Raw genomic sequence first — 15,319 nt, 5'->3', positions numbered from 1 at the left:
TCGCTATTGGGAGACCAATACAGAAAGCGAAAAGACTTAGTACTTCTGGATGGTGCTGAGATCCAATTCGTACCTACACTAGGGCAGTATACTGACAGTCTGAAGAGTGGTAACTAAATTTTTGTTGTTGTATGGAGACTAAATAAACGAACAACAAAGCAAAACTGCAAAAATTGGAAGTTAAGTAGCGAATGACATTTGGCTGGCTAGTGAATGATCGGCGTGCAATGGACTCAACAAGTCGATGGAAGCCGCTGCCGCCGACACCGACCCTCCTTGCAGCAATACTGGGCCGTCCATAATTGCGAAAGGATTTTGTGTACAAAGATGTTCCATGGGATTCACATCGGACGAGCGGGATGGTCAAATTATTCGCTCGAAATGTGCATAACGTTCTTCAAACCAATCGTGAATTTTAGTGACAAGGCACATCGCTGTTTGTGAACATTAATTCGATAAATAGCTGCAACTGGTTTCCAAGTAGCCGAACAACTATTTCCAGTCAATGATCAGTACAGCTGGACTATAGGAGCTAGTCCATCAAAATACAGCCATCACCACTTCAACAGTGCCTTGTTGACAACTGGGATCCATGACTTCATGTGGTCAGCGCCACACTACCTTAAGCTCTTACCAACTGAAACCAGGACTCATCTAATCAGGTCACGGTTTTCCAGTCATCTACGGTCCAACCGATGTGGTCACGTGCCCTGGAGAGCTGCTTCAGGCGTCGTCGTACTGTTACTAAAGGCACGTACGTCCGTTGGCTGCTGTCGTAGTCCATTTCAGGCCAAATTTCAACTTGCTACCATTACAGATACGTTCGTCGTACGTCCCACATTGGTTTCAGCGGTTATTTCACGCAACACTGCTTGTCTGTTAGCACTGCCAATTCTACACAAACGCCGCTGCTCTCGGTCGTTAAGTGAAAGCCATGGGCTACTAAGTTGTCAGTGATGGGAAGTAGTGGCTCAAATTTGGTATTCTTGGCACACACCTCACACTGGACCTCGGAATATTTGATTTCCTGATGATTTCTGAAAAGGAACGCCTCCCGCGTTTAGCTCCAAATACCATTCCACGTTCAAAGTATCTATTCCCATAGTGCGGTCGTAATCATGTCGGTCGCCTTTTGACAATGAAGTGAGTAGAAATGACTATAGACCAATGCACTGCCCTTTTGTATCTTGCGTACGCGATACTGCCGCCATCTGTACATGTGCAAATCGCTATCCCACGACTTTTGCCACCTCAGTGTAGTTTCCAGGTGTCAAACTGCTGCAATGGTACTTATCGGAAAATAAAGTAATTAACGATATCTGCGAAACAGGAGAACTAACTCTAAAGTACACTACTGGCCATAAAAATTTCTACACCAAGAAGAAATGCAGATGATAAACGGGTATTCATTGGACAAATATTTTATACTAGAACTGACATGTGATTACATTTTCACAGAATTTGGGTGCATAGATCCTGAGAAATCAGTACACAGAACAACCACCTCTGGCCGTAATAACGGCCTTGATACGCCTGGGCGTTGAGTGAAACCGAGCTTAGATGGCGCGTACAGTACAGCTGCCCATGCAGCTTCAACACGATACCACAGTTCATCAAGAGTAGTGGCTGGCGTATTGTGACGAGCCAGTTGCTCGGCCATCATTGACCAGACGTTTTCAGTTGGTGAGAGATCTGCAGAATGTGCTGGCCAGGGCAGCAGTCTAACATTTTCTGTATCCAGAAAGGCCCGGACAGGACATGCAACATGCGGTCGTGTATTATCCTGCTGAAATGTAGGGGTTTCGCAGGGATCAAATGAAGGGTAGAGTCCTGGTCGAAACACACATGAAATTTAACGTCCACTGTTCAAAGTGCCGTCAATGCGATCAAGAGGTGACAGACGTGTAACCAATGGCACCCCATACCATCACGCCGGGTGATACGCCAGTATGGCGATGACAAATACACGCTTCCAATGTGCGTTCACCGCGATGTCGCCAATCACGGATGCGACCACCATGATGCTGTAAACGGAACCTGGATTCATCCGAAAAAATGACGTTTTGCCATTCGTGCACCCAGGTTCGTCGTTGAGTACACCATCGCATGCGCTCCTGTCTGTGATGGAGCGTCAAGGGTAACCGCAGGCATGGTCTCCGAGCTGATAGTGCATGCTGCTGCATGCAGATGGTTGTCGTCTTGCAAACGTCCCCATCTCTTGACTCAGGGATCAAGACGTGGCTGCACGATCCGTTGCAGCCATGCGGATAAGATGCCTGTCATCTCGACTGCTAGTGATACGAGGCCGTTGGGATCCAGCACGGCGTTCCGTGTTACCCTCCTGAACCCACCGATTCCATACTCTGCTACCAGTCATTGGGTCTCGACCAACGCGAGCAGCAATGTCGCGATACGATAAACCGCAATCGCAATAGGCTACAATCCGACCTTTATGAAAGTCGGAAACGTGATGGTACGAATTTCTCCTCATTACACGAGGCATCACAACAACGTTTGACCAGGCAACGCCGGTCAATTGCTGTTTGTGTATGAGAAATCGGTTGGAAACGTTCCTCAAGTCAGTACGTTGTAGGTGTTGCCACCGGCGCCAACCTCGTGTGATTGCTCTGAAAAGCTTATCATTTGCATATCACAGCATCTTCCTGTAGGCTAAATTTCGCGTCTGTAGCACGTCATCTTCGTAGTGTAGTAATTTTAATGGCCAGTAGTGTAAGACTACTGTCTGTAGACAACAGACCGTGTGTCCATGCACTACTCATCTGCAGCAGAGGCGCTAGCGTTATCTTCCGTACTAGTATTATGTATTGAGAATAACCTGTAACATAGTTATCGTGTTCCTGCGGACGAAAGCTACGCTCCTGTATCGCCAGAAGACAAGGCGAGATAGGGCAGTCGTAATAAACAACGCGCTTCGCTCTCACGATACCAATTACGTAAACGACGCAACCTGAGACGCCGCGGAGCCTGCGCCGGCTGATCCGAATACAACACCGGCTCAGTAAACCCGACCCACCTCGTCATTTCACCGGCAGTCCGGAAACGTTACACGAACTCGGGCAGCGCCTGTCCTAATTCAGCTCTCTATCAACTAGTCTCCTCGACACTCAGCAGTATTCGTATTATCCGAAATGGTGGGTAACTTATTCATCGACAAATACGACCGGTCAAAAATGACTGTCAGTTCAGCCTCTACTACTTCGCGGAAGTGTTCTGAGAAAGCAGCGGTGATGTGTGTGGTGTGTCCACGCCAACTGCAGTGTGCCCCTTTAGGAATACCAGTCTCGTGGAAGCGGGCAACTATATTCCACGAAATCTATTAAGCTTTGAGTACATTTTGGACATAGCGAGTTTCAAGAATGCTTCAAGTGAGTGATGTACAGGCTGCGTTCTCTTATTAGTGAGCAGGACGTTCGTAATAGCTAGAAGCATTGTTGTTTCCGACTGCCGAAGTCTGCTGACTTAAGTACAGCATTCTCTTATGGTCCTCGTCCAGAAGGGAATCGCATTGTTGGAAGGAGGTCTGTTCCTCATGACGTGCATCAGAAGTTGCAGCTCCGTCCACGTGACCATTCCGGCTCACACTGTAATGTACCGCGACCAACACGGTTACCGCATCTCTTACTGTCAAACTCAATCAAGCTCAATACGTTGGAGACATTCCTTCTTAGACGAACAACCGTCGAGCAGACACGATCGTTCCACCAGGGAAATCACTTTATCGCTGAAACCGAGTGAAGGTCCGTCGATAATGGGAACCTGCGTCGAATAGCTTTTATTGTGGGGTCGACAACTGCCGTATTGGATTATAATGCTGCGTGTGTCCACTGTTGACATTCGACAAACCAGGCTTTCGCCTGGATTGTCTTTCCGACACCAGTCATGAAGTCTGATGCACTTTCAATACGGTAGCTCTTTCCAGGCGTACCTGTACTCATTTGTGAGAAATATGAAACCTTGAGGTCACTGCGACTTGGTCGCTACCCACTGAGAGCGTCCCTTCGCGCTTAAACATTCACTGGGTGTCTATCGAGTCCTATGCCAGCACGCTACGAGATTCTCTATGATACTTCATGATCATAAGAGTCCATAACTGTGTTTGCATACGGGATTTACAAGATGCCCTTAATTCAGTGATTGTCCATTGTGTATGCCTTATCTGCAACGGGTATCCATAGTTTCAAAAGCGTATATAATTAGGAAAGCATTGTCAGTAATGTGATATGACTTTCAGAAATGTGCACAGGGGTATTCTGAATTTTAATCTCGAAAAATCTGTGACCGCAATAGTTTTACTGTCATTGACATTTCCCATTGTAATCGATCCCTGAACTGCGGATCGTTTTAGTTAAACATTTTTCCGGTTGTCCCCCTCTATATCGTACGCTAATGCAAACGCTGCATCGTTGGTTTGTTGATTGAGGTTATGGGAATAAACAGTGTCATCGTCCCTTGGTCAATACTTAATTCCGTCTAGTTACTGCCATCCAGCAGAAATGTTGAGCGCATTATGAAAGTGCAGCAGAAATGTTGAGCGGATTATGAAAGCGCGTATGAGTGACAGAGCTCAGAAATAATTTACGGAGCGAAAACGTATGGATCGGTAGGGTACATAGGTCTGGCCCGACGGGAATCTTCCAGGGCTTAACTGTAGTGACAGAAACCCAACCCGCATACGCCCACTCGCCAACAACGCCAACAAGCGAAGACAATTACAGAGTAAAAAGTGCCTTCTGTTTGAGAGATTCGTAACAACAAAAGTGAGAAGGCCATAATGGACATCCGGCGATAATAGAACAATATGAAGGAAATAAAGCAGCAGGTGGGTGTCCCCCGAGGCTCTGTATGCTACGCGATCCGTGCCTCCCACAGCCGTCCCAACCCTGATCCAACATAGTCAAAGTGTTAAAGAAAGGAACAGAACCCACTGTTCGACAGGGTGCTACCCCTGAAACGGAGGATGGGGCGTGGTAAAAAAAAAAGGCTGACTCCATCAAAAAACAGAAGAGTGAAAGAGGAATGACAAAGGCAGCCGGCGAAGGAGGAAGGCTCGACGAGATTTGATTCTAATGAACATAAATTTCTGCTGTACGGAATACCGTAGAGGCATTTGTCCAGTAGTACCAGGTGGTATGAACCGCAGCGTCGCACGCTTTTCAGGAGAGACAGTTTACTCTAAAGGAGTACGATTTTTATATGCAAACCAAGAGCAAGCCAGTTATTTTGAACATTTATTGGTAAAAATTAGCGCTCATACCATAGTTTTAGTTCTCTCACGTCCATTTTCCCATTATTGCTTGTTCTAACAATTGCGCCTTGTCCTCCATTGAATATCCGTTGTTTTTCGTATGCACTACATGGTAATACTGCTGAGGACTTATTCGAAACCTGTTCATAATTGTTTGTTTACTATGCTGCGGACGATCTTCCACGTACGTAATTACGTTTAGTACCTGCTCCTTCCACAACGATTGTACTTTACTACATTTCATTGGAGATGGAATTTGTCGCTCCCTGTCGGTTAATGATGAATTACATTGCTCTACACCTGGTTCAATATCGCTTTCACTTGTTAAGCACGTACTGTTGTTATTGAACTCGTCACGTGCACTGACCACAGAGCCGAGCGTTAAACGACGCCTCGCGTTCCACTGACTCCTCTCAGAAACGCTAATATTTGATCTGCCACTGCTTTCTCTCTCTGGGAAATTCCATTGGCTCTTTTCTGGCGAAATGTCAATTTCGGCAACTGTTGTTGCAGATGTAATGCAATTTTTGCTTTGTTTATCGTTGCCATTGCGCTGCTTTGAATCAACACTGTGGTACTGTTGCGAGTTAATCGTTGACTAAGCTATTCAACTACGCTCTGTAGCCTCATCCTGGGAAACAGAATTTATCCCGCCCCCTGTTGCCATCAGCAGCCACTATTGTGGTTGATGGGTAAACAGTATGTGGGAGGCGCCGAACACCGTAAATATCATTGGCCTTTTGCGACCTCACACTCAAGAGGTTACTTGTTACAATTTCCACTCCCTTATTTTGCTCCCTTCCGAGTACACTTACCAGGTCAAAGGAGGTTTTTTTTTCAGAGGGCTTAAGCTATTCACTCATTCGTCCGACTAGCTGGAGAAGCGTATAGAAACGTTTCTGAGGCCAAGTGCTGCTCCAGACAATGCACCCAGAACTGCCGGTGGGCGCGACCCCACAGCCGGGCTCCGGACGCTTCCTGAATAAACCAGACGCGCGCCGAGATGCGCGGCCGTGGCAGGCGGTCACGCCGAGGCACTCGTGGGCGGCCGCGCTTTTAGGACGGGGCTGGGTGGGCGGTGATGGTCGGGGGAGTGGGAGGGGCTGCCCATGCGTCACGCACGCACGCCGCGCCACGCGCCGCTTTGTGCGACAGCAGCGCGGCCGACAAGAAAGGCGCGCGCGCGCTGACCCGCCCTCCCGCTCGGCCAATCAATGCCCCGTATAACGAGGCGGCCTCCGCTGCCTAGCGGTGCGTGAGGAGCGCAGTGCTCCAGGGGGCTGCAGGCTGGGGTGGTGGCTGCGCTAACGACCGACATTAGAATGGCGCAGCCATTCGAAGCTTCAGAATAATTGCCGCCGGCGCAGATTAAACTCTTTAGGAAGGCCGCCAGCTTTCGAAAGCTTCAGTGAGGCTGAGAATCAATTTAAACCACCTGTTAGACCTGTGCTGTGGCTACGTAATGAAAGCAAGTGAAGTCCTCGTCCTTATACGACAACACTGCCCGTCACCTCGTGGTCGCCGTCTGGACGGGCCTTTGTCCACTCCCCTCCGTTCGCTTCCATACTCACCTCTGTTACAAACTTGATATCACTTGGTAGACTTTCTAAGTAGGCTATTTAGGTTTTCATATTGGTAACGCCACGTAGCGCTCTATGGGCTGTGCTGTGTTCAGTCTGTGCCTGGTTGGCATTGTTGTAATATTTGCCATTGTAGTGTTGGGCAGTTGGATGTGAACAGCGCGTAGCGTTGCGCAGTTGGAGGTGAGCCGCCAGCAGTGGTGGATGTGGGGAGACAGATGGCAGAATTTTGAGAGCGGACGATCTGGACGTGTGTCCAGTCCATCAGAGAGACTAAATTTGTAAGACTGGATGTCATCAACTGATATATATATATAACTTTTGAACACTATTAAGGTAAATACATTGTTTGTTCTCTATCAAAATCTTTCATTTGCTAACTATGCCTATCAGTAGTTAGTGACTTCAGTAGTTGGAATCTTTTATTTAGCTGGCAGTATTGGCGCTCGCTGTATTGCAGTAGTTCGAGTAATGAAGATTTTTGTGAGGTAAGTTATTCACGAAAGGTATAGGTTATTGTTAGTTAGGGCCATTCTTTTGTGGGGATTCTTGAAAGTCAGATTGCGTTGCGCTAAAAATATTGTGTGTCAGTTTAGCAATGATCAGAATAAGTAAAGAGCGAAATGTGAGTACGTTCAGTTTTGCTCAGCTGTTTGAAAATCAAATAACGTAAGGGGTTTATTCATAAATTTTTCTAAGGGGAGGTTTCAACTTCATCGCCGATGATGACCAGAAATTATCAATAATATTGAAAAGTACAGCATTCTGCCTCAAATACAGAGCCCATGACTCCTGCAATTACCTGACAAGCCATTAGCAACTATATACGAGATCAAGTATCTCTTCAATCTGATTTTGACATAAATTTGCTTAATTTTGGATTAAATAAAGAAGCTACACTGAAGCGCCAAAGAAACTTGTATAGGCATGCGTATTCAAATACAGAGATATGCAAACAGGCAGATTACGACGCTGCGGTCGGCAACACAAGTGTCTGGCACAGTAGTTAGATCGGTTACTGCCGCTACAATGACAGGTTGTCAAGACTTAAGTGAATTTTAACGTGGTGTTATAGTCGGCGCACGAGTGATGGGACACATCTCCGAGGCAGCAATGAAGTGGGGTTTTCCCATACGACCATTTCATGAGTGTGTTGTAAATATCAGGTATCTAGTAAAACATCAAATCTCCGACAGCGCTCCGGCCGGAAAAAGACCTGCAAGAATGGGACCAACGACGACTGAAGAGAATCATTCAATGTGACAGAAGTGCAACCCTTTCGCAAATAGCTGCAGATTTCAATGCTGGGCCATCAACAAGTGTCAACTTCGGAGCCAGTCAACGAAACATAATTGATATTGACTTTTGGAGCCGAAGACCCATTCGTGTACCGTTGATGACTGCACGACACAATGCTACGCCTCGCCTGGGTCCATTGACACCGACGTTGGACTGATGACTGGAAACGTTATCTGGTCGGACGAGTCTCATTCCAAATTGTATCGAGCAGGTGAAAATGTTCTGGTATGGAGACACCCTCATGAATCCATAGACCCTGCATGTCAGCAGGGGACTGTTCAAATTGGTGGAGGCTCTGTAATGGTGTGGGGCGTGTGCATTGCAAATGATATGGGATCCCTGATATGTCTAGATCACGTACATAAGCATCCTGTCTGATCACCTGCACCCATTCACGTCCATTGTGAATGAAGATAGACTTGGACAATTTCAGGACGACAATGCAACACCTCACACGTCCAGAACTACTGCAAGTATCTCCAGGAACACTCTTCTGAGTTTAAACACTTCCGCTGGCCGCCAAACTCCCCAGACACTATTATTGAGCCTACCTGGGAGGTCTTGCAACGCGCTGTTCAAAACAGACAACTCTGCAAGATTCAAGGTGTCAGTTCCCTCCAGCACTACTTCAGACATTAGTCTGAGTCCATGCCACATCTTGTTACGGCACTTCTGCGTGCTCACGGGGGCCTAGACGATATTAGGATGATGTACCAATTTCTTTGGCTATTCATTATAGAATATCTGTATATAAATTCTATAGAACGTTTAGTAAGGTAACTTTTAAAATACTACCAGACAGTTGTGATATACCCATATGTCCGTGAGATCTGGACAAGTTATTTGCATAAAACGATCAGCTGAGCCGCTGGATTTCAGGCCGGAGATGTGAAAATAAATTTCATCGATATTTTGTTGGATAAAACGTACAAAAACACTTCTGTGATAACGAAGTACGCTACGTTTTTAGTTCTATAATTTGCAGATTGCACTGAGAATTAACGTTTGGATGTTGAGATAGTCAATAAATGTGATGACTTCCGCATTTAAATGAACTTGTTATTTTAGTATATCAGTAATCCAGACCCAACGAGAATTAGCAATTTCACAAAAGCCGCAAATGCAACCAAACTTAAGTTCTTTTTAAATAAGGCAACATAACGGGATGTAGCACAATTTCACCTTCAGTCATGTAAATGATAGTATACCAACTAACTGGCAATCTTGCTGCTTCCACGGCCCGGGAAATTGGGAACGTCACATGTGAAAGATTTTATTAGGGAGAAAAATACCTAAAATGCGAATATTTTAGATTAGGCGTTACCATGACTTAATGGTATCGAATGAAAAAAATTTTCTGTTACCAGTCCCTATTCGTTTATATCCACAACGCGTTTCGAAGGCTTCAACCTCGACCACGTAGTAAACAGTTTTCGATGATGCTGAGTACGTAATCTATCATTATGACTCAAGGACATGTTCATTTCTTTTATACCGAAGTAAACCTGTTTGTGTTAGATATGACATACCTTTTACAAGATGATTTTACATCTGGCGTTTTGTGGGGAGCGAATTTTTTCTTAATTTATGGCCAATTTTGAGCTTGATGTCCTGCAATATGTGTTAAAAACAAACTTCTCTTGAACTGGCATAAAAAGCCGAAACGTGGGTCGTAATAAACTAAAGTACAATGTACTCAAACCGCGGTGTGCTCATTTAAAAAGTTCCATCAGGTAGATTTGCATGTGTTAGTACGAATGTGTGTGTTGTGTTACGACTTTGGCGTAACCTGTAGCACATTCTCCAGTGGTCATAGGCTCCTTCCTCCGTCATACATCTCACGTAAACAGACATTTTGTAAACAACGATGTCATCTATGTAGTTTCGAGACAATCTTTGTAAACGAAGTGACAGTTTAAATGTGATGTTTTGCGACACAGAAAGGAGCTTGTGAGGACTGGAGATAGTGGCACAGGTTACGTATAGTCTTAACACAACACACCCATATCGTGCTAACACACGTAAATTCACCTGATGGAGGTTTAAACATTCGAAACGCCTTGTGGATATAAGTAAAGTGCATATCAAGAGCGTCTGGCAACAGTAAACTACTTGTTTAATTGGAGAAAAACGTTGCTATCTTTTCTTTCAGCTGAGCTGAATGATTTAATTCATTTGCAATCGATTTTGACCTACTATGGCTTCATCAGTTTAGCTCTTTTACTGATGTGTGACACCGCCGCAAATGTTAACATTTACCAGCATCTTCTAATGAAGTAACTTCAAGACTCTCATAAATCTTCATTAAAATTTTCTCACACTTGAACATAGATTCACCCTAGACACAGAAAGAAACACAAGAACACGTACTTGGTAAGGAGAGGGAGGGGAGGGGTGGGGTGGGGTGGGGGGGGGGGGGTGTTGGTTGCTCAACCGGCATCTCGTCACCGACTGTCACCAACACTGTCAAAGCCCACATAACGACAAAAATCTGCAGAAGAAATGGGAGGAGCAGGAGGAAAAAAAATAGGAACATTTAGACGGCTGTCTACTTTAGGTGCTGCGAGTTGTGCTGTTAAGTGTACTCGCCGCCTCAACTTCAGACTATCAGTCATCTGAGTGTTGTGCATAAAACGCAGACAAGAACTCAACTGGACACCGGTAGTACACCACTGGAAATTGTCTGTTTCCAAATTTTACGTTGCTCTCTGTCAGACATTTTATATCATTGTGCAAGTGATCAAATAATTTTGTTGCAGAACTTTGCACCTCTGTGTTAAAAAGGAACTTAATATGGAGTAATGAATGTCATTTATCTTTCAGATGTGAAGTACTGCGTTGTTCCTTTTGAACTGTAGTGGATTATTTGCAAGAAAATTCACGAGGGAATAAATATGCTGTGAAACAGTAGTCAGAAAGCCCAAGACAAACATATGCACAAAATGATTGTGGATGAGCATTACACATTATTCTTGCGGCACGTTTTTGGGCAATGGAAACTACCTTTCTTAAAGATGAGTTATCCGAGAACGTCATTCCATATGTTACTGAATGAAAATATGTAAAACATGTCAACTTATTAACTTTTATCTCCTCAAGATTTGCAATGATCCTAAGTGCAAATGTAGCTGAATTAAGTATTACGTGTTCCAAAATGTGCCTTTTCCAATTTAAATTCTCATCAATACAGACAACTAAGAATTTTGAAGTTTTCGCCCTATTTATTATTTTCTCACCATGTGTTACACTTAGCATTTGTATGGTACCCCAAGAGGGGCAGAACTATGTTGTTTGTCTTTAAAATTGAGTGTGAGGCCATTCGCAGAAAACCAGTCAATGACACTTAAGAACTTTGCTCACCATTTCTTCTGTTTCTGTATGTGTGCTTGGATTGATTGAAATACTGGTATCATCCGCAAAGGAACTAGTTGTGCTTGCTGTATATTTGACGCAAAATCGTTTACATATGTGAGGTACAATGGTGGATCTAAGATTGAACAATGGCCAATCCTTTTCATTATGGTATAATTACTTTGTGAGTAGTGTCTAGTAGAGTCGTGTTTCAGCACTTATTTGGTTGTAAATAGCTATTGACGGAGTGCATATTATAATAACCATTAAGAATTGCAGTATGTAAATGTGATGGATGGCTGTATTGCGATGGCCAAAAGCCACTAAAGGAAAATAAAAGAACTTTTGCATTTATCGGTATTGAGACACACTGATCTCTACTGTAATATTTGGATGTCGGAATCAAAACCTGGGATACGCAGCAGTTACCCGCAGTTGTCTGCAGTCTAAAAATAAAATTGCATCGTTTAGATGAGTCAGCACGGAAGAGGAAACTGAACGTTGTTTCCCGCTTTCACGGACAAAAACAATCCGCTACTGACAAGGGAGCCTCCCCATCGCACCCCCCTCAGATTTAGTTATAAGTTGGCACAGTGGATAGGCCTCGAAAAACTGAACACAGATCAATCGAGAAAACAGGGAGAAGTTGGGTGGAACTATGAAAAAAATAAGCAAAATATACAAACTGAGTAGTCCATGCGCAAGATAAGCAACATCAAGGAGAATGTGAGCTCAGGAGCGCCGTGGTCCCGCGGTTAGCGTGAGCAGCTGCGGAAAGAGGAGTCCTTGGCTCAAGTCTTCCCACGAGTACAAAATTTTAAATTTTTATTTTCAGACAATTATCAAAGTTCAGGCACTCACACAAACTTCGCTCTCCAAAATTCCAGGGCATGGTCAGATTTGCTTGGACATATGCAGCATTTGACGGTCTACACACGGAAAAATTTGAAAACGTTAAAAACCTATGTTTTGGCAGAGCACAGGGAAAACTGTGCGACTCTGAAACTGTTGCATTCATTTGTTGCACTTTATGTGACAAATTCTTATGTTTTCCATCACTTTTTAGGGAGTGATTATCACATCCACAAGAAAACCTAAATCGGGCAATGTAGAAGAATCTTTTTACCCATTCGCCAAGTGTACAAGTTAGGTGGGTCGACAACATATTCCTGTCATGTGACGCACATGCCGTCACCAGTGTCGTATAGAATATATCAGATGTGTTTTCCTGCGGAGGAATCGGTTGACCTATGACGTTGAGATCAAATGTTTTCGGCTCCCATTGGACAGGCACGTCCTTCCGTCTACTAATCGCACGGTTTTGCGCACCGCAAAACGCAGACACTAAACTTATTACAGTGAACAGAGATGTCAATGAACGGACAGATCATAACTTTGCGAAAATAAAAAAATTAATTTTTCACTCAATGGAAGACTTGATCCAGGGACCTCTCGTTCTGCAGCTGCTCACGCTAACCACGGGACCACGGCGCTTCTGAGCTCAGACTGTCCTTGATGTTGCCTATCTTGCTCATAGACTACTCAGTTTCTATATTTTGCTTATTTTTTCATAGTTCCACACAACTACTTCCTGTTTTCTCGATTGATCTGTGTTCAGTTTTTCAAGGCCTATCCACTGTGCCAACTTATAACTAAATCTGAGGGGGGTGCGATGGGGAGGTTCCCTTGTCAGGCACGAGACTATGCAGGTGACATCTGGAGGGCGCTTCTTCTAAGCAAGGCTGCATTCTTTCAGTGACATTTCAGAGTGACAGTATTTCCACGATTGCTTTTTTTTACATTGTAGAAATCTTGGGAAAGGTGGCAAGACTTCGTTAGAACACTGTCTTGTAAAACAAACTTCAGCTCAAGACAGACTGACTCCTGAATAAAAATTGTCTAAGAAAATATTTAGTTTCATCATCATCATCATCATCATCATCATCAGCTGGAAGGGTAGTGCATAACAGCTGGTGTGTATAAAGTGTCTTGACTTATACAAAACTTGCCAGACTAATGGTTCTATTACCCAATGTTTTAATTAAAGCGAACAATTTCTGCGTGAGCTCCACGGTGCTTCACGTAAAAGCTGTAAGTGGAGTGCATGGAAAATTTCACATTATAGCTCATAGAAGGCTAATGTTGAATTCCTAGAAACGAAAAAGGAAACAAATACCAAGTAAAAATGCAATTTATACACAAAATTCATTACGAGTAAACCATAGTACCGCAATTCAACATCGTAGTATCATTTAAATAAATTTAAAACCAATATTGCGCGCTTGCCTAACACACATGGACTCAATGAGATTCAATGTCTCATATCGTTATAAGCCAGAGCATGTCAGTAACAATTTTTTAATAGTCATGAACGTCTTATTCATAACAAATTTTTAAACCATCACGCATCGCTCATCTATAAGCCGATGCATCCAATACTCCGCATGCTACTTGTTTTGAATATATTCGCGACGGCTCTCAGTCAAATGCTAGTGTGCTCTGTACTCATGTGTTTAAATGCAGAAGCAGAATCGGCTAGAGTGTGGCAGTGCTGACCCCAGCTCCTCTGCCCCCAACCCCTTCCCTGAAATCTTCGCTGTGGTGACAGACTGATTTATAGCTACCAGTGTAGCCCGATGTCTACGTTTGCACCATATTTAACGCAATTCTTGTTATAAATATTACAGCAGCGAGTGAAGGCTGTATTACATAGACAAATCTTCCAAGAATATTTATGAATATCTCTTACACCCACACCGAAAAATGTAAGGGGCGAGGACCAGTATGCATCTCTTACTGCAAAATTAATGTGGGAGATGTTTTACGCTAAGCGATCGGTGCCACTTACCGACAGCGTTTACAGTGATCTGTCTTCGAATAATTCGGCCAGTGACGGGGGACCTGGTCCCCGACACGATGGCGCAGAGCTTGTCTTCAGTCACGGTACGTGGAACTTGGCGTCCCCACACAATGCTTCATAACGAGACAGGCTGGTAATAAGTGCATAATCGGGACTGCTGCCGGACTCTAGCTGGAACACGAGCTGCGCTGCGAGCGACGTAACTGCGGCGCGGTACGTGCGCGGCCTTGCGACCTGATAGCAGGCGCAGGCTGCAGAGACAGTGTAAACACGGCGCAGGTGCCGCCTTGTTATGCCGCGCGAGGCACACACCAGCGGCTGCCGGCACGCTCCGCCCTTCGCCAGCCTACCTACTGGCCCTACACACGCACAGAGCGACCGACCAACAAACTGGTCGTGTGTAGGCGTTTTGATCTACCGACCGACCGACCGACTAACATGTCTCGTCGGGATTTCGAGCGAGATTTCGGGACCACCTGACCCAGTCCGTCCATGGATTATATTGACAACCACAAAGGAATTTTCTTATTTTGTTCTGTAGTTTGTACGAGATACCACTGTAAATATTTAAAAAGTAAAGCTGTCTTCGAACTGAAGGATGGCTTAGTCACCACAGTACTTTACGAGGCATGGTCTTACTGAAGGTGCATTGACCTTGCATTCCTTCGATCTTTCAGCTGACTAGGAGCGTTACAGGGGCTCTGCAGTTTAACACAGACTGCGAATCACAGTGCACCTTGATGTTTTTCACATTAACACTTCATTCGCAGACTTTAAAGGAGGGATAAAAATGCTAAGATCGATCGAGGACTGAACCCTGAACTTTTGGACTTGACACCCATGAGAAACGGAACCATGTTGTCGACATGTACCGAGCGATTACAATTAAAATAAAGCCACTGACAGAGGTCCAGTACAGGCTTTAATTATTGTATGGCAGCGAAACTTGGGAGATTTTCTAAG

The 15,319-nt window shown here is 44.6% G+C and overlaps 1 protein-coding gene across 2 annotated transcripts in view; it reads right to left on the bottom strand.

Moving 5' to 3' along the window:
* LOC126481668 (uncharacterized) overlaps positions 1-15,319 on the bottom strand; it is a 462,622-nt gene that overhangs the window by 429,295 nt on the left and 18,008 nt on the right. The window contains exon 1 of one of the 2 annotated variants that reach the window (XM_050105608.1): positions 14,345-14,517. The exons of the other annotated variant lie outside the window; for it this stretch is intronic. The gene's annotated coding sequence lies outside the window, so the exon portion shown is untranslated. Of the gene's footprint in view, positions 1-14,344; positions 14,518-15,319 lie in introns of those variants that run through there. 2 annotated transcript variants of the gene reach the window in all.

This window comes from Schistocerca serialis, chromosome 1 (assembly GCF_023864345.2).
Source record: "Schistocerca serialis cubense isolate TAMUIC-IGC-003099 chromosome 1, iqSchSeri2.2, whole genome shotgun sequence".
Classification (NCBI taxonomy): Eukaryota; Metazoa; Arthropoda; class Insecta; order Orthoptera; family Acrididae; genus Schistocerca; species Schistocerca serialis.
This window is presented reverse-complemented; position numbering and strand designations above follow the sequence as displayed.